The following is a 27,640-nucleotide window of genomic DNA, read 5'->3' on the forward strand; positions in this document are numbered from 1 at the left end:
TTTTTTTATACTCTTTAAACCTTCTAACAGTTTTTCTTCGACCTAATGTCACAAATTAATTTTTCAGCTAACAGAATTTCTTCGACCTTGTGTCATCTAACACATTTTCTTCAGCCTTATGCCAAAAACAGAAAACCTAAAATTTTAACAGGTATGTACTTCAATCATTGTCACTTTTGTTTTCAATCTCTTTTTGACTGTGACTATTTACCTCCATTACAGGTATCACTTCTATTTTCTTTCCTGCCTCACTTTTCTTCTCAGAATCTTTTTGACTTGATATCTCATCAATCTGTTTCTTTAATCTGTATTTCAATCTGAATTTTAGGCCTTCATTTTCTCCTGGCCATTCATCACTTTTTCTTGGTAATTTCTTCTTTTGCTTGGTCACATTACATTCTGTTCTCCAAGCTCCTTTTCTAAATTTTCTTATCTGAGAATCTTCATCATTCTCATCAGTTTCAGTGTCAGAAATTTCAACTTCAGACTCAGGTACTTCTTTACTCGGCAGCTTCACTCCATTAGGAACATCATCTTTGTAGCTGGTACTTGGCAATTCATTTTCTTCTTCAATTACCTTCAACTTCCCAGTTTCAGAATTCCTGTTCCTGCTTTCAGAGCTACTTTTCTGCTTTTCAATACTCTCCTGGTCTTGAATCAGAATCTGATCACATTCTTCTTCTGCTTCTTTTTCTGGCAGATTTCCATCATTTTCTGAGTCTTCAGTCACAACTTTCAAGTCTTCTTCAATCAAGGCTTGTTTTCTATTCATGTTCTCCAGATGTCGACCAACTTGTCGATCTTCAAGATCTGGATTCTCTTCAGGCTCTTTTTCAGAATCTGAATCATCAATTGTGACACTATCCTCATCAGGATTTTCAGGTGTAGTTACACGAAAAGTATGGCCAGTGTCAATCCACCTCTTCAGTCTTTTGCACTTCTCTGCATTTGTTGTGACAAGACTGACTGACCTCCTTTTCTGCCACCCTGGCACTAGAGAATTTCTTTTTAGACGAACCTTTTTCCTGATGCTTTTACCTGGTAACGGATCAAGTACTTGCTCTTTTTCTCTTGTTTGCACTTCAGTTTCATCTTCATCAAACACAGAAATCATTTCATCTGACAAATTCCTGCAGTTCTCCAAATTGATGCTATCATTGATAGGCATCATTCTTTTCTCTGGTATAAATGTCTGTCTCATGACCTTGTCCATCATAATATCACGTGGACTTAAATCTGTCTTTTTATCAGTAGTACTTCTCAGAAACATCAAAACAAGTGGAAGAATATCTGTCCACTTTGTACCTGTAGCTAGGCACATTTTTGCATCTCTGTCTTTTTTAGTACCGTTCTTTTGCTCCTCAACACCTGAAATTTTTGTTCTATCTGTACAATGGAGCAGTCTGTTTTCAATATGTCTTTTGTTATCTGATAACTTTGCAACAGTAATTTCATCATCATGTCGCATCTGAAATGTTTCAAACCATTTTGTAATCAAACAGTAAATCACAAAAATGTAGCACAGTTTTTCATGCAGTGACATCTCACAGAAATCCATTTGTAATCTGGTCAATGAACCACTCTCCTGTAATTCTGTTCCCAATCTCATAATTGTTCTCTTAATTAAGTTCACTTGTTGGTAAGTCAGACACCTCTGGTAAAGAAATTCTGCAATTTTATGGTACATATTGTCCATGTCAATAATTATGCTATTTGGTAAAACTACTCTACCATAATTGTGTGACAAAATCTCATTCTCATCTCGCTGTCTAAAATCTGCACTCAACCATGTGTTTTTCAACCATGTGTTTTTCTCCTCATGAGTTGCATCATTTAGTAAGTCTTTGACTACCTGCCATGTTTCAACTACAGATGTTAGTATTAGTGAACTCAAAGCATGTTCATCATTCATTTTGTATGCTGCACATATCATGACAGCAAACCTTTCTGCCAATTGTATATCATCAATCAACCCTTTAATCAAATTTGCATTTCTGATAAGCGAACCTGTAAAAGTCAATGTTTTAATCTGTTGATCAATTGCGTCCTTCATTTTAATGTCTTCACTCAAAAGAACATCATTTTCATACCAATATTCTGGAAGTGCATTTAATCCTTTTGGACTGTTTTCCTGTTCTTTATTTAATCCTGTATCTGTTTTGTCTGACTGTTCATTAACAAAAATTTGTAATGGCAATGAAGCCATGTCATTCTGCTGAACCATTACCTGTCGCTGTATTTGTAGCTCTTCATTCAGCTTATTTATTTCAATCTCCTTTTCCTTTGAGCATAATTTTGACTCGTCTGACTGTTTCAAATCAATCAGATCAGTATCAGACTTCTCACTTACCAGAACTGAAGTCATCTCTGTTTCTTGCTGATCTGTAGTCCCTACTAATTCAATCTCAAGTACAATGGAATAAACCTTTTCAATTAATGGGACTTTTAAAACTGCGGAATTAATTTCATCTTTTCCCAGCACATGGACTATCTCTGTTTCCATAATTTTCATGGACTCCTTTAAATCATTTGGTGAATTCACATGATCAGGAATATTAATTCCAGAAGTACCAAGCATCTCATCATGCTTTTCTGTTGCATCATTTTTAGTAGAAGTCAGAGCTGGCACTTTATCAGTTTGATCTGACACTTTTGGCGTTACATTAATCTGCTCTGGGGGTCTTCTTGTATTCCTGTTCTGATCCATATTTACAACATCAATTGTACACTGATCTCTATTTTCTACTCTGACATCTTTATTATTTATTTTCACTAATTTTGGAATCTTTAATTTATTCTCACATTTAGCAACAACCTTTTTCATTTTCTTATATAAGGAAGACATTTTCTTTAATTAATTTGGTAAATGTACTTTCTAAATTTGCCTTGCAGCGTTTGCTGATCAATTAATTAATTAATTTAACAAGGTCAGGTGAAGAAAACTTTATAACTCAGTCAATTTAATTTTTCTCTTAATTTACCTGTATCACTAATTATAATTAACCTGTAAAGAAAAATTATCAATTTGCAAAAACAGTAGCAACGCAAATATTTATTTATAACAATAATACCAACATATAATCACATGTGTTTTAAATGTACTTATTTTTCACTTACACACCATCTGCAACGTATACCTGTGGGAAAGAAAACCTAACTTATTTGCTTTAATTTAAATATAATGTCTTGCTTGTAAATAACCTTTACCCCTTCTTATTAATTTATTTAAACTAATAATTAAATTTGACTTGAAATTCATAATTCACCAAATTTTGTTTGAGATAAAATGCTTGCTAACTATTATAACACACATCAGCCCAATGCTGTGGATCCTATTCTAATAAGCTATTGTTGCCATTATTGTTACTGCTGTAGCTGTATTTGCAGTAGCAGCTTATTTAATTACTAAAAGCTCTAGGCACTAGTACCAAAAAAATTTTAAAAGCACTTGGGGCTATACTTGGGGCTATTATGACGCTCAGCTAATCACAGTCCGCCTTCACTGTGACACACACTGCCACTACAGTCTCTTTTCTCTCCTTGCGCTTAAAAGCGCTCAATATCAACTCTTTATTTATATCCTAAGACACTTACAAATACACTCGTAAATTTTTCAAAGTGGCAACCCACCTCGGCCAACTACAGCGCTGTTGGCGATATTTTAGCCAACCATAGCACTGTTTACGCCACTATAACCAATTACAGTGCTGTGGCACATCGGCCAATCACAGCACAGCAGCTGAAACGCTCGGCCAATCACAGCGTGTGTCGCTGCTAAAGTCTCTCTTCTCTTGAGCTCTCACGCTCCAAACAGCCCCTCCTCTGCTAACAAGTCCTCAACACAGTGAATAACCAGCTATCTCTAAACGCGTCAACTGTAATGAGCACAGTTGTAGCGAGAAACTAAAACTAAACGGGGACAATTATAAGTAATTCAGTAGGCGAGCCACAACGAATCACAGCGCAGCTCTGCCGTGATGCCACGGCCCTTCAACCAATCAGGATGCGACCCTGCTATGACGCTACGCGTCACCAACCAATCAGGGCACAGCTCCTGCAGCACTTAGCTATAATCAGTGCGCTGGTCCTCAATAACACGGCCTAATAAGATATGGACCCCCACAATTAGAAGCGCATTTCCCTCACGCGCTATTACCACACAAAGGCAGGCTTTACTTAATGAAAACACAGTCACGATCCTTACCCAATCAGAGCACAGCTCACGGAGCCTCGCCCAATCACAGCGCGGGTTTGCCTATGACGCGACGGCGTTCTAGCCAATGGCAGCGCGGCGGCTGACGCAAGCAGCCGCTGCAGCTGGCAGCTCTCCCTCGTACTCGCGCTCAGTCCTTTTCTATAAACACAGCGCGCATTTACTTTTCATTTATTTTAATTTTGTGTGTGTATAATTTTTTATAGCATGCATTTATTTGTTAGCATTAGTCATAACACGCCTTTCCTCTAAAACGATCCCACAACTACAACAGGGATAATTAAAGTGGACACCTATCTCTTTACTCAGGTGTGTGATCCTTATAGGAATTGGCCCATACAAATATGTTCTCGGCAGGCAATAATTACAAAGCCCACACTCGAGCCTCAACCAATCCGGTCGCGGCTCCCTTATGACGCTGCGCGTCACCAGCCAATGGGTGCACAGCTATTCTATGATGAGTCGGGGCCTGAGCCAATAGAAAGGCGGCTCCTTCGTTTTCAATCTCTCCTATACAAGAACTCACAACGCCTGTCATATATCATCAATGACAGACAAATTAAATCAACTCGATAGGAAAGTAATTTAAAAGCGGTAAATGTTGTTTATTATGATTCACTCGGTAAGCATAGTAAATGCACACGAGTCATCATTACTTCATCAGCTGGCTGACTCTAAATATATCAGCAGTTTAGTTATTACAATAATAAAGAATACATTTTTAACGGCAATAATTTTATATAACTAGACAGCTTTAGCCAATCAGAGAGCTACTCTAAGATGACACTCCAGACAGTTCTACCAACCAGAGCGCGGCAGGGCGATGACGTATGCAGCAGCTGCAGCTGCAGTCTCTCCCCACACGCTCTCACTCGCAAAACCAGCCCCTCCCTTACAATTTTCGATCAGGGCACATTTTAATCGTTTTAAACTAGGGAGAACAATTTATTACTGTATTTAAAACGGGGAATGTTTATAAAATGAATACTAATCGTTTTTTTTTACTTGCTTAAAAATGTTTAACAACGTGGAATACCTTAATTATAGCCTAATTAACATAGAACATTCTAAAATGCTCCTGTATGTTTTAAAATAGCACAGTTCACCTTTTTATACTTTTCAACTATGCTGAACACTTTTGAATTGTATTTTATTAGCGTGCAGAGCTTTTAAATGTATTTAAACACTGCACAATATCATAAAAAGTCTTAGAATGGTACAGACTTTATCCTAAACTTTCCTAAGTACCTTAGAATTACTTTTGGTACTATTTTAGTGAATACATAAAACGAAACTCATCTGTCTGCTTCTCTAATTAGGATAGTTTACATACATTCAAGTATCCACACTTCGGAATAGTCGGCGCTATTCACACTAAGGATAATTTCCATTTGCCAGTAGAGCAACTCTTACTCTACCCTTCTAACACGTAAGAATATGAACTCATTTTCCTCTGAACGCACCGCGAAGTGACAGTATCTAAGAGTTCCACTTGAACATACCTTACAAAACAATCACGCACTTTCACACTGAAAATTCCCTAACTTCAGTCACACATGAAATCCGTACAGGACTCTCACCTGTTTATAGAAATCATGCACCGTTAGCAAAATAACACCGTTATCCGTACAGGGCTCTCACCTGTTTATAGATATAAAACATGTACCCGTACAGGACTCTAACCTGTTTATAGATAATCATGCACCGACATTACCCTGCCCTTCACTCAAGCTTGAATATAAATAATACTCTTATCACAGTGAGTTTTATGGAAGGCGCTTTGTCCCTATTCTCATGCTGCTCTAATTTCTTAGAAAACCCTCACTATTACAAGATTCACACCTAGCCCTAAAACTGTGTTGCACGGCGACAACACTGTATTGCACGGCGACAATACTTCTGGTACACGGCGATACCAACAGTGATACTCGGCGATATCACAGAAACAGATCAGATATTCTGCATGACTACCTTCTCATCATACAGTTTTTGTACCGGTACACACATAGCACAAAATTAAACAAACTCAACATGTGTTAAAACTTAATCCTATGAATTTACCAACATATATGTATCATGCATGTAACATGTATGTCAAAAAACAACATATATAAACCGTCCGATGGCTACCAGAAATTGATCCAGCGCTCTCACCAAAATATTGCACAAATGACACTATCTACTACCACAAAACTTACACTACAACACTAGGCCCATAACAACAATAGAGCGCTTGAATCATGAGGCGATAAGATCTAAATATAGTTGTTTAAACTAACTACAATAATCAAGACCAGCTTGTCATTTTAGAAAGTTTATTTTAACACATCTATAAAAACTTAGGTTTTGGTATTTTATTAAACAAGCATTAGAAAAAGTCATAAAGAAAGATTTATTCAGTATTAATAAAAAGAGCATAAATCAAGAATTATTATTCATTAGCAGGAATAAGTAAAATTAAGCATTTTCCAAAATCCTAACTATATCTCTGTCTCTACCCTCATCACCTAGTAATAAAGTAATTAATAAAAACTCCTGTCCTCACGTGTAAAGTCCATCAGCATAACATCGTCCTCCAGAATTCTCGAGCATAAGCCAACTATGTGTTCTCTGAACCTATTCTTATACCCTAATTTTAGCTGAGCTAACTATTTTTCACATTCCAGCAGACGAATTCTAGTTCTCCATTGGCTGAGCCACCTCGTACCACAGTAAACTGTGACACCTCCTTCTTACATGTCCGGGCAAATTCACTAGTCCATTGTTCATTTAGAAGTCTTGGCAGTTCTTCCTTAGGCTGCTACATTTTGTAGCGACAGCTTCCTTTTAACCTTGAGCTAGTCAGCTCTGAACTCCCGTGGCACGTTAGCAAACGTTAGCAAATTTCTCCCAAAAGTCATCTTTTTAGCAGTTCAATCCAAAACCTTTCAAAATAAAAGCTCAGAGGCCTTTTCCATCCTTCTTGGAATTATTTTCACTTGAGCCATTTTCATCATTAGGCCTCTTTCAGAAAGCGTCAATTTTCTGCGCCACTGTCCCTGCGCCACTTTTAAAAGGGTACTATTTTTCTGCAGCCATCTCTAAGCTTCACTTGTAAAACTATTATATAAACAAACACAAAGAATAATTAATGAAAGAAATACAGTTTGTTCTGTTGCCTCCCATCATTGCTAATAATTAACCCATTAGTCTAAATTACCTAGCAGTAAAGCACAAATAAAGCAGCATTTTATATCTACCAGTCTTCATAAATCCAGCAGGGTTCTTTATGCACCTATAAAGAATATAGTGACACCACATAGACAAGGGAAGCAAAATAAGCACATGCCTTTATTTTAAAAACAGCTGCTATTAGTTATGACATGACAATAGACAAGATTAATTTATTATTTTCCACATACATAAGAATGCAACATAATGCACATTTATGAGCACACATGTTAGTTTCCCACGTGTTCTGTGAAAATGCAACTTTAAACTAGGTTGAATTAGCATACACATATCACAAATTGTTAGCATTATTAATTTATTTATGGAAGTGTGACTTCACGGGTTTAAACTGATTTCTGTTTTCTATCCCGCTCCATCAGCCTAATCTACGATGACATGGTGATCAAAAAATAAAAGAATTGGGTGCAGACCAAGTAGTTACCTGTGGCTGAGATTAATGCGAACATTCCACCCATCACCTTGTTGTTTAGTTCAATTAAAATGAACCAAGACTAGTGCGAAATGCACTGATTTAAAAGCAAAGGCCAGGAATGGAAAAATGGTTTCCCAGTGACATGGAGCCTTCTGGTCACCCTATTATTACCTGATGAGCCAGCTCGAAAGGGTCAATGTGTGGGTAATTTTTTGGTCCTGGTAGCCAACAGGACCGTAAAAATGGCACACACACTGATCCTTTCAATGTTGCCTTTCTGGCAGTGCCAGATTAAAAGAATGCCAAATAAGCAAATACTGGTCTAAGGACCAACCTTGAGTTGCTTATCCAGTCCATTATGTGTTCTTTGCATGCTGGTACTTGTAGGCCTGTAAAGATAATTATATAAACAGGACTACAGGTACCTGAATGGAAGGCTACAAACTACTAATGCATGGACTTGAGATTGCTTCAGTCATGGCCTTTCACATAGTTGCTGTTTGCATTCTTGGAGCTGAACTATCACATTTGTAACGAGAGAGCAAAGCTACAAGTTCCAGCACAAAAACAAGTATTGACAAAGCCAGTAGGTATCACTTTTGATAGCCGTTTTACAACCTTTTGACATTGTCAATGCTTACTGCTAAACACTATCACCAAACAGAACGAAAAATTGGTTGCTGAACAAAAAATAAGGCTTAAAAATGGCTGCTCCAGTGTGATGACATATACAAGTGCATATGTCTCCAAACATGTGCACATACCATCGTGACGCTGTGGTGGCCATTGTTTTACATTTGACTTTTAATTTACTGTTCCATGATTATGTACATCAATTTGTAGTGGTAAATTAAAACATATAATAAGTGTGTAAAAGAGAAAGGAGGATCCCTGTAGTGCATTGCAGCTGATGGACCCATTAAAATGAAAGTAAAATTTCTAATAATAAAAATAAACATTGACAATGTCAACAGTTAACTCCTTTTCAAGGTATTGCCAAGACTCAGCAAAATGAAAAGAGCTTAGCAATGTTTACACATGCATACATTATCACGCAGGAGTGCATAAAGATCCAACGGCAGCCCAGAACGATAACGCATGGCCATGTATGATCATCGCGCATGACTCAGCCTCCATTTTGGTTTATTTATTTTTTATCTATCATTCGAAGATGTCAGACGCTAATCTTGGAGCAGTAAATACAATTAAAATGTGCCAAACCACATTTTTAAAAAGGAGTGGCCAGCCAGCAATTTGCAGCTGCTGGGCTCTCCAAAGAAATTAAAAAAGAAGAATGGATAAGCATGTGGGTAGAAGCATGGTTTTAAGTTGGAAAAAAAACTGGGGGTGCTCTAAAAGGGGCGTGGCAAATGTCTTAAAGGGGTGTGGCCTACCTGAGTAGGGGTGTGGTCTAAATCAAGATAACTAGAATTATGTGCTCAAGAAAATCATGAAGTCGCATCCAGCAAAGGATAATAAAATAGGCAAAAAAGTATATTTACTAAGTATAAGCCATAAAATACCAAACACTTTAAAAAAACATTTGCAAACTTAGAATTTAAAAACCATCTTCACCAAAGGATGTGTTATTAAATTCTGAGTTCAGGCAGAGGCGCAACTAAAGCCAAATTTCAGGGGGCTAAGAAAACATTTGGGGGGGGGGCTGAATCTTTAATCAATAGTCAGAGTGGAGCTGCAGGGGCTCTTAGAAGGGGTGAGACAACAACAATTCTTCATTAATATGCAAATGGTCTTTTAAAGATCTGTGAAGTGCTCGGGTGCGGCTGTGTGTGTGCCCGGGAATCATCTCATCCCGGGCTGCCACACACGACGGGGGGGGGGCTGAAGCCCTTTGAGTCCAATGAGTGTTGCGAGCCTGAGTTCAGGGATATCAGATTCCATATGTCTATCTTGCCGTCATTGGGAAGATATCGGGTAAACATGTCACAAAGCATTCCTCGTGTTATCCTATAGGCAAGATAGCCTTTCAATAGTGAAAAAACCAAATTGGCAGTATTTCACTATCAAGACATGTTACCCACACTAGTAACACCAAACAAAAAACGGGACGTCTGCTCACCTTACCTTTGACCTTTCAGGCCCGAAAATAGAGCCCCCTAGAGCCCCCTTTCGAGGCCCTCCAAAAAAACCTGGGGGGGGGGGGGCTCAGCCCCCCACAGACCCCCCCCCGACTTAAAGCCCTGGGTAGAAGTAAACTTTGAGGAGAGATGATGGGAGTGTGCAGAGGGGCAGGAGAGCAACAGAGGAGAGTCAGCTGGCTGGGGGGGCTGAGGGGGGGTGGATAAATGCAAAGCCAAGGAGGGTTGGGCTAAGCAATGCACAAGCTTGTGGGTTGGGGAGAACGACACAGAGTGTGAAGTATGGCTGGTGTTTGTGGGGGAAGAAGCACATAAGGGACACTGCATGAAAAAAACACTCCAATACACTGTTAGCAGTGGAAGGATACAGGTTATCCAATAAAAAATACAGTAAAGAAGCTATGGGGGTGGCACAAAGCTGACTGTATGTTTTTGTTGTTTCCACAAAAGGCCTCTTCTACAACAACAGCTGTTTAAGGCTAATAGCTGTGTCTAGAAGATGAGACCTAAAGTATGGGCCAGGATGGACAAGGACAGTCCTGCGAAATACCACGCATCAGACGTTAGTCTAACACATTTTAGTGTGGTGGTGCACATCAAGGCACTAAAATGCAAAGTCACAATTTATAGTGCCTTCTGAAGTCGTTGAGAAGTGGGAAACGGGAGAGCCGTTATTGCACTCTGAGCAATGTATGGCAGAGTGTGCACTGCTCTGACAGCCACAGTCGGAATGAGTACACTCGCCTGTGCACTGCTCTGCCCTCCTGGAGTTGGTCTGGTGGTCCAAACACACAACAAATGTCAATACTGTGTATCACTTCGCGTCTTATTTCATATATAGGTAACACCCATGAATCAATGTTGACCTGACAGTATTTGTCTCGTTTCTTTTATTTATTTTTTCAAATTCTATTTCTGTTTACTTTGTATCAAAAACAATTTATTTTCATCTTGCAAATTTAGTATCTACAACCCACGCCCACAATTTACATATATATACATTGAACAGCAAAAAAATGACATTTTTTAAACATTACCTAGGTACAATACAACAACAAAAGAAAAAACATTTTTCAAAATACAAACAAAACAATATACATATAAAACTTATGCACAGAAACACATTTTTTGGTTCTAAGTTTTTTATATACTATCCTAAAGACAACAGTGCCTCCGTTAAACATCCCTCTGTGCGAACTACTTGTCCCTTGGTTTTTATGTTTTTATTTTAAGCCCGGGGACTTTTTTCGTTTGCTGCACTTGTTGTGAGAACATATAAGGTCGACGCGTTTCAAACCCAGTTGATGTACTACCGGGTTCTCATCAGGACCAGTGACTGAAAAAATAACAATGACACTCCGTTAATTACTTATCTAATAACCACTACCAATCGCTCTTCAAAATGCTCCATGTCTCCCTTCATTTACCTTCAAATCAGCTGATCTCTTTTTGAATACTTTTCGGTACCTTAGTCACTCCAAAACTGAATCAAACCAACGACAGGTTCACCATAAAAGAAGAAAAAAGAACAAACGGTAAATCGTCATAGTCTTATATTTATCTGTTGTACATATAATGCAGGCTGCACACAGGGGTCGCTTGGGTTAGGTGCTTTATTAAGAGCAGGCATAGAAAACCCAACCAGCAAGACTGGGACTAAACGGGCATCTAACTGCCGTTGGACCGAACGCTCAACCCGTGAACAGAAGGACATGTCACGAGCTCAGCGCGAGACACAAGCTGAGGCAGATAAAGGCATAGCGTGAATATAACATTATCAAAAGCCCTCTCATGGCCTGCGTGTGGTGTCGACCACTTACTTGTATATTTCAGGCGAGGGTGACAGGCGGCAATCCTTGCTGTGCTGACAGCTTCTATTAAACTAAGAGAATGGAAAATGTGTTTTATTTCGGCAAGATCGACTGTTGCCAATATAGCGTCATCGTGTCTTCCACATACCTTGTCCTTGTATTTTCCGCTTTAGCGACAATTCTTCCAGAACAATGTCATGTCACATGACTACTATAGTGTGTATTCAGTTGCAGAGTGAGAACACAAGTCCCTGGTGGCAGTTTTGTGTCTGAGTAGTGCTGCAGCCCGTCGCTGCCTGTGCCTCTCTCATGATGCCCCACTACGAAACAGGGCTCCTGCAGACTCGTCCACATGGCCGGCGTCACTCTCAGGTCTGTAATGCCTGCCACCCACTACTTGAAAATAAAGTTAATTTTACGAGATCAGCCTGAGCCTGTAGCTCGCTGCTGTTCTCGGGCTCTGCTGCAGTGGTGCCGAGGCGGGCTGTCCATGTCTCTAATAATGATTTGTACACCTCGTCCCCTCCTAAGCAATTAGACTGCAGGCCACCTCAAACCCAGGGCACAAGTCGTAAAAAAGAAGTGGGGGAACGCTGTCACCGGAAGTGACGTCACGACAGGAAGTCCCAGAGAGGCCAAAGAGTGAAGTCCCGCTGTTTGACAGAGGGGATGGCGTCCCCCCGGTAAAATAAGTTGGGGGACGCCGTCCACCCGTGTGGTATTTTTTTATTTTTTTTATTTAATGCGATTTTATATAGTGCGAACTTTACCCGAAGGTGTCAGAGCGCTTTACATAAGAACCAGTTGCAAAACATAGGGACTTAGGATTACATGCGTTACATAAACGATACACACAGAAAAAAATTGCAAATGTACAAGATGTAAAGTCACACAAAGAAGAGACTGGTGATTATAGTTATGTCTATATACATAGGTAAGGGATATGAATGGATATACTCTAAGAGTCACATAGGAATGGTAGAGAGTACAAAGGTCTACTGCATATACTAGAGATTAGAGTTATCTCTATATACATAGGGAAGGGATATGAATGGATATACTCTAAGAGTCACATAGGAATGGTAGATAGTACAAAGGTATACTGCATATACTAGTGATTAGAGTTATCTCTATATACATAGGGAAGGGATATGAATGGATATACTCTAAGAGTCACATGCATATACTAGTGATTATAGTTATCTCTATATACATAGGGAAGGGATACAAATGGATATACTCTAGGAGTCACATAGGAATAGTAGAGTACAAAGGTCTACTGCATATACTAGTGATTAGAGTTATCTCTATATACAGAAAAGAAGAGTTCCATTAAGTGGGGTCGGAGGGGGATGGTAGTCACAGCACCAAGGGAGGGACAGAGAAGGGCAGCAAAGTGGGACAAACGAGAGAGGGAAGCAGATAGTAATGAGTAAGACAGTGAGGAGTGTGTCAGAGGCAACATGAGAGACAATAGAAAGGTCGAAAGGACAGAGGGGGAGGTCATAGATTGCTAAAATGGCGGAGGAGAAAGGTAGAAGAAGAAGCGAGTCATAAAAAGAAAATGTGGGGAGCACAAAGGTCCAAGTCCAAAAGTCCAGGAAGAGGGCTGACATAGCCAGCAAGTCCAGGGGGAGAAAGGCAGACCGCAGCAAAGTCGCAGCCTCATCGTTCATGAGGAGCTGGGGCAGAGGTACCCCAACTCGAGCCCTGCTCACACTTTTGTGTGCCACCTGCAGGCCATTTGAAAGCACAAGTCTGCAGTATTTTTGTGGTGGGCACATATTTTGCCCAAAACAAAAATACGCGAATTTTGAGGTTATGGGCTGCAAATGTGGAATTTTTGGGCCGCAAATTTGCCACCCTAAGCCGCAAAAGCCTGGGGGATTCTGTATATAGCAGTTGAGACCGGCCACTCAGCCTGCTGGAGCAGCTCCCGCATGGGACAGAGGCCCCGGACAGACTCCATCAGTGTGAGCTGCACCAGCAGTAAGCAAGCAATGCAATCTTTTAAAATAATAACATGGTGGCCTAAGTACCGCCACTCTTCTCCGCCCGCACGAATTACAACCGAGGCCTGAGCGTACTGTACAGAGCACATGTAGAGATGCTTGTACTGCCTCTCAGCTAGGACAGCGAGGCACTGGCTGCTTGGCTGCTTCAGACATGTGAGCACAACTTTAGTGCAAGTTCATTGGGGCAAAAATTAACACTTACTTCTAAGCTTCATAAAGCAACAATTGGGGGAATTTCTGATATTTATGTTTTCCTCTTCTTTATTGCTTGATTTTTCTAATGGAAAAGTGTTGGTCATAGTTGTTGAATGACACTCATAATTTCACTGAAATTATGAAAATGTCGCATGTAAGCAATCTGAAACCTTGGCAGCTATACAAGAAGCAACAATAGAGAGTGGGGGTGTGGGGAGGGGCTCAAAGCCTTTGATCAGCAGGGAGCGTGGGTAAGCAGGGAGGATTATGGGTGCAAAAGGTGGGCTGAAAGTAGTAGAAGAAAAAAATGTGCTGAAAAATACAATGAATGCGATAAACAATGGATGAGGTGTGAGGGAGGGTCAAAATAGAGAGTGTGGAGTGTAATTAGGGTGACCAACCATCCGTAAATTTCACGGACTTCCTCCGTAAAGGTTTCTTCCACGGACGCCTTTTGTCTTTAATTTCTGACATTGGTATGAGCTGCCCCCTGCAAGCAGCCTGTAACTCTCACTGCAGGGGGCAACTCACTCTCCTGCTGTGATCTGTGGCCTGCAGCAGCCCCTCCCAGACCTGGCACAGACTGCTATCAGGCTCATTATCATTCTGTATGTTGGCCTAATTATCACATAAAAAATTATAATGGGCCTCTCTGCCCAGTGACAGCCTTTCGGATCAAGTGTTTTTTTTCAGTGGTGGTGATGGGGAATGTAAGATCTGAAAAGCCTTCAGCTGTGATCTTTTTTGTTACTTTTTTGGGGGGAAATATGCAAACGCAGGTGTGTTTCACTCGCATACACAACAGATGCAGTGAGTGCAAGGTTCTCTCAACCTAAAATAAACGTATTTTTACTTGTGCTTGTGTTGGTTGTCTATTTACATATGCACTATTGCGCGACTTCCTCTGTGTGTATGCAAAACATACCTTTTGTCCCAATTTTTTTTCCTGAATTCTGACCTTCAGTCCTGAATTTTGACCCTTTGTCCTGAATTTTTGCACTCACTGTCCTGAATTTGCACCCATGCCAGTTGGTCACCCTAGGAGTAATGTGTGTGAGGAGTGCAGCAGCACATGGCAAGAGTTCAGAAACACATATTCCTTTCCATGAAGTTCTCAAAGCAACCATGGAGGGATAGAAGTTATCCAAACAAATGAATGGTAAAGGTAAAAACTATACTCTCATAAGTAAGAAGGTGACGGAAAGTCACCATATAAAAAGCAAGCAATTTAGACTGACAAGAAAGCCAAGGGAATAGACAATGGGTTTACCTAAAACCACTTTAAATATTAGCAATGCCTGCAATAGTTCTGTGGATGAGATCTAAAAATACTGCTTGCTAAAAGGTTAGAGGTGATAACGGTTTTGCGCTTGACATGGAGCTCCTCATCTTCTGTCAGCCTTCGTGTTTGATGTAAACAGTTAGGAAAACTGTTTAGTGTAAGAAAAAGGCACAGAGTGAGATGAACAGTGCCTTTGGGTCTGAAATCCACATATTTGACATGAGTTCCCTTCCTCATTCCTGGGTGCAAATTTCAAGTTGCTGTAACTCATATGCAGGGCCACTTAAATTTTGGTGTCAGACTTGCATTAATAAGGTAAAACCTTTGCATAGATATTGACAATATGTAAAAATGACAAAATAATGAGGTGATACTATAACAACATTTGTCATGTTATGCCACATGATTTACCTTTTCTTGCTGTATAATTTAGTAAACTGTCAATCAATTTGGTTCTACCCTGCTCATAATTCAAGTGACCCTGCTTATATTCGTGTATTTCAGTTAGTCGTGGCTTTTAAGAAAGCAGCCTTTTGGTAGCAGTATTTATTCCACTTCAGGTTATGGACTTCAACATTCCAGAATTGAAAATCACAGTAGCTTTAAAGTTTTGACTTGCTGAATGTGTCACCGGTGACATGGGTAACTTGACACATTATGAATATATGTATTGTGTTTCTGTATGAAAACTCCACACTGTACAAGGGGAGGGATCTAGTGTATACAGGTTATGCATAGGTGAACAAAGTTCTGTATAAGGAAGTCGCTGTATAAGGTAGTCGTGGCCGAGCGGTTAAGGCGATGGACTTGAAATCCATTGGGGTTTCCCCGCGCAGGTTCGAATCCTGCCGACTACGGAAATGATTTATTGCTGATTTTTGTAGCTCTCCTAGTGAATGTGAAAAGTTCATATTGGAAGGTAAGTGCTGTAAGCAGCTCTTCCTCTGCACTCAAATTGTTGCATTTCTGTTTCTTTCCTAAGAGTGATGACTACGTGTCATTTGTTTAGCCATATTTTCCAAATCTCAACTTAATTACTTGATTAGGTCTCCCTGCTACTTTCTTGCCCTTGTCATTGTTTTAATCTCCCTTGCAATTCTTTGGTTCTACCTCCTCTCCCTGTTTTACTGCATCCTATATCAGGATCCATTTTCGTGCTGTCTCCTTTTCCCACCAGTTATTTGGCAAATTAAATTCACGTTCTATTTCCTAAACCGAATATCTGTCTGCTGGACCCAAACCACTTGTCATGTACAGCGTACATTGCACAATAGGGTTTCGAGGCAATAATGGCACAATTAAGAGAGAACATACAAGTCCCAGAATGCAACGGTCCTATTCGTTTAAAAGCCAGGATTGACCGAACGATGCGAATCTAGTCTGTTCACTTTATCTTTTTTTCACAACTATTTAAAGAACTTTTCAAGCCTTGCAAACCCGTCAGATGGAAGGGGGAGGAGTAATGTATGCGGATGATCTGACTGTCTTTCTAGCAGCTGCTGGTGGCAGCCGCCTGCTCAGCCTGTTGCGCGGCTATGCTGTCACCGACTGCACTGTGTAAGGTTTCTGTATTACTCCATATCTTAGTTACACAGATGGGCGCTGAGGCTTCGACGTGTGCTTAAAGTCTGGAATCATTAAAAGAAAATGAAAGGAAGGTCACCAATCAATTAAAGGTATTTGTTATAAAAAAATAAAAAAAAATTAGAAAAATCTTGGCAGCGGTGGGATTCGAACCCACGCCTCCAGAGAGACTGGAGCCTAAATCCAGCGCCTTAGACCGCTCGGCCACGCTACCACGTGTGGATTTTGCCTTCCTTTTGCTTATGAATCTACCCATCGGCGTGAGCGTGTCTAAATGTTGATGTTATGTAATTGTTCGAAATTAATAGGTGACTGAAAAACACCTCGGCGACAATTACACAACACTTCATTGGAAATGAGTGTGGAAACGTGATCGGCGACAAGATGACGAAAAAGAGTAAAACACTGTTTTGGATCAGACACGGCAGCAGGCATTAGTAGTGGAAGAGAGTTAAGGAAATGGTGGATAAAATGCTAGGTTTGTATTGTCCAACTCATAAATAGGGCACAAGTTCCCCCAAAAATGTTGAAGGGACTAAATATTCCTGATGATGCTCGATGACAACACAAGGAATGATGTCACAGGAAGTGATGCCGAAGTCCTATCAAATCCTTAAAGAAAATCGATCTTTTTACCCTCCTTGCCCGTTTTGCCTTTATCCTACAGCCGCTTCCTTAGACAGATATGCAAGCTTCATCGAGGCAAAACGTGTTGTCTCAGCGAGGGCTTTGGCAGTGGCATACCAGCAGCAGGCTGGAAATGCGTGGGGCTCTAACATTACGCATACCCTACTCCCCCCCCCCCCCCCCTCCCAGTCATAACTCATGAAGATTACTGGTAAGTAATTGTGTTATTACCAGTGCTTTAAATGGGAAACAATAAGTGCAGGTACTCTTAAAATGAGCTGACTGTAGCAAGTGGGCGGGGCTAGGGGTGGGGCTAAGGACAAGACATATAAGACATTTCTACTATGTGGCCGAATACTTATATATTCTTGAGTGCGCACTCACAGAAACAAGCAGCAATGCTCACACTAAGCATTCCAAGAATAATCTTTAAAATACCTCCCTAGTGTCTGAATTCTCTCCCTCTTTCACTCGCTTTTCTCTCTCACACACACAAACATGCGCACACAAGCAGGCAAATGCCCAGACACAAGCAGACACACACTCATGCAAAAGACTCAGGTGTGATAAAGGCCATTTAACACCAGTTATCTCTTGGGGCTTTCTTAATTGCTGCTGTCAGCGGGATGCCACCCCCTTTTCTGAAGGATTCGAGGGTGTGCACAAATGCACACCATGGTGTGAAAGTGATTGACAGCTCATGGCCTGAATCGACCCTGCTCTGTCAAACACTGTTTGGGGAAAACCATGGACATTATGCATTATGCAGATGAGCCCAGCATAATTGTTTAGAGGTGGCTCAGCTTGGCTAGAGGCGCTTTGGCTGTCAGACAGCCATTCGTGCTCGTGAGCACCAGCAACAATAAGCCTACCTTTGATGAGTATCGGTACTCTCCTTGGCAGCAGAGAAGTGCCGGTACTCAGAGCGATAAAAATGAGAAGTGCCAGTACTCAGTACCGGTGAGTACCGGCCCATTTAAAGCACTGGTTATTACCTCTAAGCAGGGCTTTAGCTGGGATACATAAACTGGGGGTAGTCTGTTGGTGGGTCGTGGCTTATGTATTCAGGGGCGTGGCTAAAAAGCATAACCAAAACATATGTACTTAACAAAATGCACGTAAAGCGACTTGCTTGTATTCAAGAACCTCGTATAACAGTATTAATAAGTAACCAACATGTTTGTCCTACTAAACTTACATTTTCCCGTACATACCAGGTGTCCGAGAGAAGCTTGCTTATGTGTATACTAATACTCTTGCATCTAAAATGGCCGCAGCTACATGGGAATTTGGACTGCGCATGCGTCGGTCATACCCATGTGACGTGACGTATTCGATTGACTTGGTGGGAAACTATTCGCATCTGCGCACTAGAGCTAAGATGGCTGCTTTGTGTTCTCACATGCGAGAAGCTTGCACTGCTGCTTTTGCTAAAGCTGTTCGTCCTGCTTAATCCTAATGCTATAGTTTATTATAAAGTAATGGGTATAGTGTAGAGATTTATGGTATACAGTGTATTCATTTATTCTGTGTTCTAAAACTCTTTCTTTTCCATATTATGTTGCACTTCGAAACATGGCCTGTTGTCCTATGCTGCACTCCATCTTGCTTGAAACTGCGTCTGCGCGAGATCCGCGAGTCTCCAGAGCAGTGCCCTTTGAATTCCAGCCAAGGAGCTGAATGACTGGGAAGATGCTCCTGGGAACCTCACCTAGTGAACTCTGGAAAATTACATTGTATTTGTCAATAGAACATCCATTGTTATTTGAAATAAAGACGTTATGCGAACCTGAATTTGATTGGCGGGAACGCAAATTTGAATATGAGACGGGAAAATTAGAAAAGTTAAGATGGGGTGATGACCTGTCCTCTTCCTTTGTCGAATCGAAATTGGGGATTCTTACACTTGCAACATTGGGGGGTGGTACACTGACCTGGAAAATAGTATAACTAGCCTAGGCTTAGCTAGAGAAATTGTCCGACTTGTCCGAATAGCTGACCTGTCACTGACCCAACGCACTCAATAGCTGATCGAGAACAGAGGTGTTGCGGAGCACTCTGTCAGAAGACTTGCTGACCCAATCGGCGTTCTGGGACCTGAAGTGCTGGCGAAGCACTTTGCTGGGGAATTCGATACCCCAATCGGGGTTTAGACTGATAGCTGCAGAGAGGGAGTAGCACAGGCGTTGCAACTGAACTGCGGGTGCTGGTCTCAACTTTCGGTGGTCCGGTTCTGATCCAAATCTGGCTTTCCTGTCCTGAGTCTGAGCTGCACTTGCAGGCCTACTGGCGTTTGCAAATTTCGGGGTTTCTGTCCTTAACTGACCCGTGGCCAGGGTTGGTCTTCACTCCGTTCTAGGTAAATATAAATCTGTGTGGGTAACACAGTATCAATTGTGTCCTTTTCTCACCTTCGCTGAAGTATGCTAAAGTCTTAATTGCATATGTGCCTTTTTCTTACCCTTCCCTTGTGACAAATTACTAAATCGTGAATCTTTCCTTTATTAGCATGTTCCATTTTTTCCCCTTCCTTAGAATCGGATGTTAAGTACCGTCTTTGAATAAATAGATGATCCCTGTCTTTACCCTCCCTTTAAGGAAAACTGAAGTGGTTATCCTGAATTATTAGCGTGTTCCATTTTCTTACCTTCCCTATAGTTAAATGGTAAATTCAGATACATCATTATAATTTGTGTTCCCTCTTTTACCCACCCTCTTGAAACGATTAAACTGTGACATTCCAGCATGTCCCTTATTTTTCCCGTCCTTTAGAACATACCATTTTAAGTCTGATTTCTATAGGTTCATTTTCAGTATGTTCCTTGTTCTTACCTTTCCTTTAGAGTTCTAAAGGGTTGGCATAATATATCTTCTGCATAGTTATACGCTGTTTGTGATTTTGATTATTGATAGTTTGCTTGCTGTTAACCTTTGACTTATGACTTTTGATGAAGATTAGATAAAGGTTTTCAAAACTTCTCGAGTCTGTTTTTATTATATGAGTGCATATTTGTCTTATTGCTACCATACCCATTATGCTAGACTCCCTGATCCCATAGGTCCACAGATACTGGTGACCAGGAGTGTTAGTCAAAGGTATAGGACCTAGGAAGTACAAATATCTGATAGTCAGTGCCCAGGTTACCTGAGCTAAGAAATTGTGATTTTATTTGAATATGGGCCTAGGTGAGTATTTGGTAAATCTATAGTCGGGTGACCTGCGCGCTCTATCAACAGCATGGAGAGTTACCCACAAGAAGCACATTTTTCTGCATTTTTCTGCTTTTAAAAATAAATACAAAGAGGATTCACTGTGATTTATGTTTGTAATTATCTGTAAAAATCTGAGAAAATGGAAAACCGGGAGCCTTACTTATAACGAATAAACATTTCATCCAGTTAAAAACAAATTCATGGATATTACAGAAAAAAAGATTAGCAATAGCAGCAGATTGTTAAAAAGGTACTGCGTGCCCTCACAGAATGTCTTAACAAGCATTTACAATGCAATGGTCTCGTCTTTGTTAAAGTTAGAGCTATTGGCATTGCATATGTCATTTTTTTCATTTTTATTTTTTAAAAGATAAATATATGGTATTGTCATTTACACTAGCAATAGCTAAACATTAGAAAGTAGTAGAGAGTATTAGCAGAGATTAATAGTTAGTAGAGAGTGACTAGTTGATTAATAGAGCCACACACACACAGAGCCACACACACACACACACAGTCACACACAGAGACACACACAGAACCACACACAGAGCCACACACAGCCACACACACAGAGCCACACACAGACACAGAGCCACACATACACACAGAGCCCCCCCACACACAGAGCCCCACACACACACAGAGCCCCCCCACACACAGAGCCTCACACACACACACACAGAGCCCCCCGACACACACACATAGCCTCCCACACACACACAGCCCCCCACAAACAGAGCCCCACACACACACAGAACCCCACACACACACAGAGCTCACATACACACAGAGCCCCCCACACACACAGAGCCACCCCCACACACACACAGCCCCACACACACACAGAGCCCCACACACACACACAGAGCCCCCCCCCCACACACACAGACCCCCCCACACACACACACAGAGCCCCACACACACACACACAGAGCCCCACACGTACACACACACAATTCAGTAAAATTGTCGTGGCAAAGCCGCATAACTGCGGCGATTGTTGCTATAATGAACATGAGCAGCATGACAAAGGTATCAACACTCCGTACTGTGTGAAAACTAAGAGACCACGTTGCCAGTTGCGGGCCTTAAGACTTGCTGAGAAAATACCCGAGATGCAAAACTTTCAGAGGCTGAAATTCTAGAAGTAGGTACTGCAGAAATAAGTATAGATTACAGGCCTGGAAGAACAAGGCTGCCACCAGCAATCACTTAGGGGCACGGAGCGTAATAAAACACACGCAAACACAAAAACAATGGCCAAAAAAGTTGTGATTTTAGGAAAGCAATCTTGGCAAGCATTTTTGAACTGCTGATAACCAGGAGTAATGCAAATGTAAATACCGCAGACAAGTTACAGTACCTTGGATGCAGACGAGCAGGGACAGGCAGTTGCTTCTTTTCGTCCTTATCACTGCAGGCTGAGCCTCTGTCCTGCGGGAACGAGGCCTGGATGCGCGCCGGCGTGTCTTCAGGTCAGTGATTATAAAAAGTCAGCTTTGAGCCCTTGGTGGCGCTCGGAGGGGACCAGTGGTGACCGCTCAGCTGCGGCAGTGTCGGCAGCGCGTCTCTGCTCTGCTGCCAGGGATGGTCAGGCAGCTGGCATCGGATTACAACAGGAACACCAGCGGCGGGCCGGCGCTTCCTCCCCTCGGCAGGCAGCTCTGCTCGTACTGCTGCCCCCCACCCTGCTCCCCTTGCTCACTTCTGACACACCTTTACTCCTCTGCTCTCGCTGTACCTTGTGCAGGAAGGCGTGGCAGGGAACATGCCCAGAGGGTAAACAGCCAGTGCTATTTAATTCCAAGAAACCAGCCTCGAGGGACTAAAGGCGGGAACAGGAGGAACAGGCCACGCTCCTCAACAGGCCAGTGCTCGGACCACACTACCTGGCGTGCCCGCCGGACGGGGGGCCAGTGTCCTGAACCTCCCTGCGGTGCTAACTAGAAACACCTCAAAGGCAAACCCCACTACTTGCGCTCCCCACCAGAGCTGTCCCTGTGCAGGATACGCAGGGCCGAGCAAGGGGCTTTCACCCTCAAGTAACACCCCCGAGCTGCCATGCGTTCTGCCCTCTTGGAGAGGCAATTCCGAGCTACCACCCTGAGCTCTCCCGTGTCCCAACCCTTGTTTGGGCTGCAAGCGTGCGCAGTCCAAGAGACCCTCAACCTGTGACGTCTCACTGCCCAGTGCCCTCCCTACCTCAATGTCTTCACCTGGGAGCGACAGCCCTGAACTACCAGGCCCCAACCCGCCAGCCTATCCTCGCCCGTCCTGCACCGGCGTTGGCAGGAACAGAGCTTCTGGCTCGCACTGCTGAAGGAAGTTCGCTTTCATTTTCCTCCACAGGGCACACCTCGTTGCGTTTATCCTCTTGCCAGGGATGTTGACACAGAGAGAAGACGGCTGCACCCACTATGTCAACAGAAAGGCCACAAACGATTCCCTTTCACCAAATCCCCATTGGTAAGCGGGCAATGCCAAGACAGAGAAGCCACGGTGACAAGGAAGAGGTCTGAGTGCATCTGCCCTCCTGCCCTGGCACCTCTGTTACACCAAGCACAGCATCTACGAGGGGATTTCTAGGATACCCATGCGAAATACATCCGGCGGCGGTCGGAGGGGACCGGTGGTGACCACTCAGCTCCGGCAGTGTCGGCAGTGCGTCTCTGCTCTGCTGCCAAGGAGGGTCAGGCAGCCGGCATCGGATTACAACAGGAACACCAGCGGCGGGCCGGCGCTTCCTCCCCTCGGCAGGCAGCTCCGCTCGCACCTCCCCCCTGCCCCCACCCCGCTTCCCTTGCTCACTTCTGACACACCTTTACTGTGGAGGGTGAGAGGCTAAGGGTTGAGGAGTCTGAGCACAGGGTTGAGGAGTCAGAGCCCAGGGGTGAGGGGGGTGCGAGGGTCAGACTGTGATGGTGTGGTGGAGCCTGACAGCAGCCAAGCCTTACCGATGGGAACGAGCCCATGGCAGCCACTCTGAAGGGGACAGTCACACCGCCTCACTTACCGCAGTCCCGGCAGGCAGGTAACAGAGGTAGGAGAAGGCCCCTCCAGGAGCCGCTTAGGCGGCACGGGGTGGAGCTTGAGCCCAGGAAGGGACCGCGGCTCTCCGGAGCAACAGGGGGAGAGGGAGGCAAGGACTCGGGCAGGCGGATGTAGAGCCAGTCGAAGTGCTTGTAGCGCCGGTGCACCTTGCGCGCAGTGTGGGTTGGCACCAGCTTGTAGGAGATGTAGCTCTTCATGCCCTTGAACTTGGTCTGCATGGTGGGGTCGTCAATGGAGCAGGAGAAGGGGTAGGGGTTCTTCTGACACTTGGGGCCGTGGGGCCCCAGGACCACGCACAGCCTGTCCCCGTCCTTCACGAAGCCCGCCGCCTCACCCAGCATGAAGGCTTCGCCCCCGGACTTGACGAAGGTGGAGAAGCTGTTGAGGCTGACCATGCAGAGCCCTTGGCGCTGCCCGCCTGCGTGGGCGTAGGAGGAGCGGGAGGACGTGTCCGAGCGGGTGGAGAGGCGGTAGCGGGCCGACGTGCCGCCTTTGTACTCCGGGTAGCCAGGGGTGCTGGCATCGTCGGTCACGGTGGAGCAGCTGTCGTCCCACTCGTCATCGCTGCTCTGGCTGGTCTGGTAGGGGTCTCCGTGCTGGGGCCCAGGCGGGTAGGACTGCGAGAGCCGCTGCTGCATCAGCGCCAGCGCCCCCGGGAGCACCGAGTCCTGCGGGGCCCGGAACGAGGACTGCACCGGCTCCAGGGAGAAGCGCCCGCCGGCAGGTTGACATAGCGGGCCGGGTACTGCGGCTCCGGGTCGGGCGGTGGCAGGGGCAGGGGCGGTCTCGGCCACCCGCAACACCTCCACGTAGGAGGTCGGGAAGAGGCCGCAGTCGCCACGGCTGTTGACCCCCTCCAGCCAGCCCTCGATGTCCTGCGCGCTGCACGGGGTCAGCAGCTCCTTCTCCCGCAGCGAGATTTTGCCTGTGTTCTCTGACTTGAAGTCGTAGAGGGTGCAGGCGCGGAGCGCCATGGTCCCGGGAGGATGAGAGGCGGCCGGGGAGACTGGAGCGCAGCCCGGGCACCGGGAGGAGACTCGAGGTAGGCGGGGGCACCAGGGAGCACCTCGGACACACTGAAAGGGAGTGCTCTACACAGACCCGGCTTCGGCTCCAGGCACTAGAAGAAGGCGATGTATGCACCGCAGCCCGCTTGTCCCAGCTTCTCACGCACTGATTTAGGTTGCTGCTCTCTCCGCTAGTCTTAAGCGTTGGGCGAGCCACAGCAAATACAGCCAGGAAGAGATGGTTCACCCAGCTAAGCTGGGCAATGGCAGCGTCCCGCAGGGGGAGGAGGAAGCTCGCCATTCCCGGAAAGCAAGAGGGTACATGTTATGGAAACAGTGCTCGCCATTCCTGGAAAGCAAGAGGGTACACGTTATGGAAACATTGTGTCCAAGCCCCGTCCTTTTCAGACTGGGGGCGTATTTTTCTTTCTCCCCTCTTCTCCATTGGCTGGAATATAAAACAACGGGTGTGTTTTTGACTTGTTGTTTACATTCCAGCCTCACTACTCAGAGACATTAAATCTCGCCAGCGAGACTGCGCATGTGCGCAGCCTACGCTAGCCGAGATCAAAAAATGAGCCTAAATGTAAACAGGTTTCCATATCAGACAATTGAATAGCCGATAAAAACATGACTCTGCACTGCCTGATATTATAGAATGTCTTTTTAGAAAGGGGGATCAGGAATGACCTGGTATAAAACTCATATCATTTAAAGAAAAATAAAAAATGCAACATAGTTTGACCAGTTTTCTCGTCACACGGACATAGAATAGCAGCAAGTTTGACTGATACCAAACCGGGAAGCACAATAAGTATTTGACTGTATCAGCTCGAAACCTGACTAAAAGAGAGGCTCCCATCTCCCACAAGGCTGCCATAAATAAACAGGGGAATACTCCAGGGCACTCAAAGACAGATACGCAGAGATCAAAGGCTTCCCTTCTGCACTTCTTTAACGCCTTTCCTGCACTGATTTCTTTTATTAAAACTTGAACATAAGTTTGTCTCCATAAAGGCCCTCTGCTTACCAATTTGACCTAATTCTGATTTGATATATGCCAACCACGGAATTCGAAGACCGATAACACTAGAGAGGTAGTCAGATATTATATCTCTAGTTAGTATTCCCTTCTCATTACTCCAAATAGATAACTGAAATAGTAGAGGCCTTACCCTGATAAAGTCAATTACACATTGCAGGTTTAGCTCTTCGTGGCAGATAATATGAGGAGTGGAGATTGGTACTCCAAGGAGTCGCCTGCAGAACCTATTTTCTTCATATTGTAAGTATTCGAAGTTAGCAATCCCCCAACTTTCAGAACCGTAGGTAGCAATGGAGGCACTCTGGGATTTGTAGATTTGCAGCGTAGCTGTCAATTGCCCCCCACCCCAAGGTTAAGGGAGGCAGAGTAACAAATCAAATGAAGAACAAAGACTATTGTAAATAATATTGAACATGCATCAATTCTGAAACTGTGAAATAACTATACAGCTCAATTAAGAATGTTAAATCAAACTCAGTAAAATATTTACTTTTATTTATTGTGAGCTTGAAAAAATCTAGAAGCTGCTAATACTAGGCAGCAGGAGCCCATGCAGCGGCATTAACGCTGTAGTCCTGTTGCGTTTAGAGCCTGATCACTGCCCTTCACCCCTCCTGCCCCACTCTGGATTCCATGGCATGTACTTTCAGATCACTTTCAGGTAATCATACTGTTGTAATGGAAGTAGACTGGTACTAATAATAGATATTAAAATAAGGATGTTTATTTCGAGTAACAGAGAGTAGTTGGTGCTCCCACCAAGACTAGCCGGCAACTGCCAACTAGATGCATTGTACAGAACATCAACTCCACTGAGAATCTAAATGGAACATATCATTTAAAGGGAAAGGTGCAAAGAATACTAAATGAGAATACAACACATACCTTACAAATTGCTCCAGATTGTGGCAGCATGCTTAACAAAGGAGCCTCTTGACAGTTTCAACTAAGGCCAGCGATGATTGTTACTGCCGCCGAGTTTAGATTATTTTTGCAAGGTGCAGGTGAGTGTAAAAAAGGAGATCCCGATAGCGACCTGTCTCAGCACCTGATTTTTAAAACTGCTGGTGCTGCGCACCGACTGGCCCCGGCTCACTTAAAGCCCTGCCTCTAAGTCAGTTGTCCTCATCCGTGTCATCACCCATTGAGGTATACCAAAGCCAAAAAGGCCTTTGACAACAGAAAACGTTTTCCTGAGTGCACCCATATTCATCATGTGTCCTAAAGTCGGTGGTGTTTGTTTTCTCTATTTTTAGATTGAAAATAAGAGTACAATGTGTTTCTAAGTGTTTTTTGAAGGACTTGAATTATACTTAGGGAGTTGGTAAATGCGGAGTGGAGTGGAGTGGAGTGGCAAGAAACGCCGAAGCAGCAAGTAGCGAGGGGTACTCCCCCTCAAAACCCCCGAACCTGAGCCCGATCCCCCGAGCATTGAGAAGGTGAATGAGGTGAACGAGGCTCCCTTAGCCATAATTGTACCTGCAGCCTCGCCCCTCCCCCGGTGAAGCCGTTCCGGTGAGTGCGGACGCTGACATTTTGCGGCCATCAAGTGTGCGCCACGGTTGTACTGCGAAGCAACCCGGGTAGGTCTGGGCGCAGCCTGCTGTCACCTGGTTGGCCCCACTCGCCAAATTCACCAAAGAGCACCTCGGCCCTCAGAGGAGCCCTTAGAGGAGCAAAGGGGTTGAAGGAGCCCCCGGATCCAGCCAACCCTCGCTGAGAAATAGTGTTGTCTTGTCAACCGCAGGTGTCTTCTACCGGTGAAAAGTATTGGCCTCTAAAAAAGATGTGAAGGTTGCATTAAGCGGACAGAGACTGTCATAAGAAAGCTATGGTATGGCTTATAAAAAGT

General features: G+C 43.6%; 2 non-coding genes across 2 annotated transcripts; one reads left to right on the top strand and one right to left on the bottom strand.

The window, feature by feature from the left end:
- The first annotated feature begins 16,033 nt into the window (after positions 1-16,033).
- TRNAS-UGA (transfer RNA serine (anticodon UGA)) lies at positions 16,034-16,115 on the top strand. The gene has a single exon. It is a non-coding gene; the product is annotated as a tRNA-Ser (tRNA).
- An 859-nt stretch (positions 16,116-16,974) lies between these two features.
- Positions 16,975-17,056, bottom strand: TRNAL-UAG (transfer RNA leucine (anticodon UAG)). Its single transcript has one exon. It is a non-coding gene; the product is annotated as a tRNA-Leu (tRNA).
- Between the last annotated feature and the right edge of the window lie 10,584 nt (positions 17,057-27,640).

The sequence above is a fragment of the Lissotriton helveticus genome, chromosome 12 (assembly GCF_964261635.1).
Source record: "Lissotriton helveticus chromosome 12, aLisHel1.1, whole genome shotgun sequence".
Taxonomy (NCBI): Eukaryota; Metazoa; Chordata; class Amphibia; order Caudata; family Salamandridae; genus Lissotriton; species Lissotriton helveticus.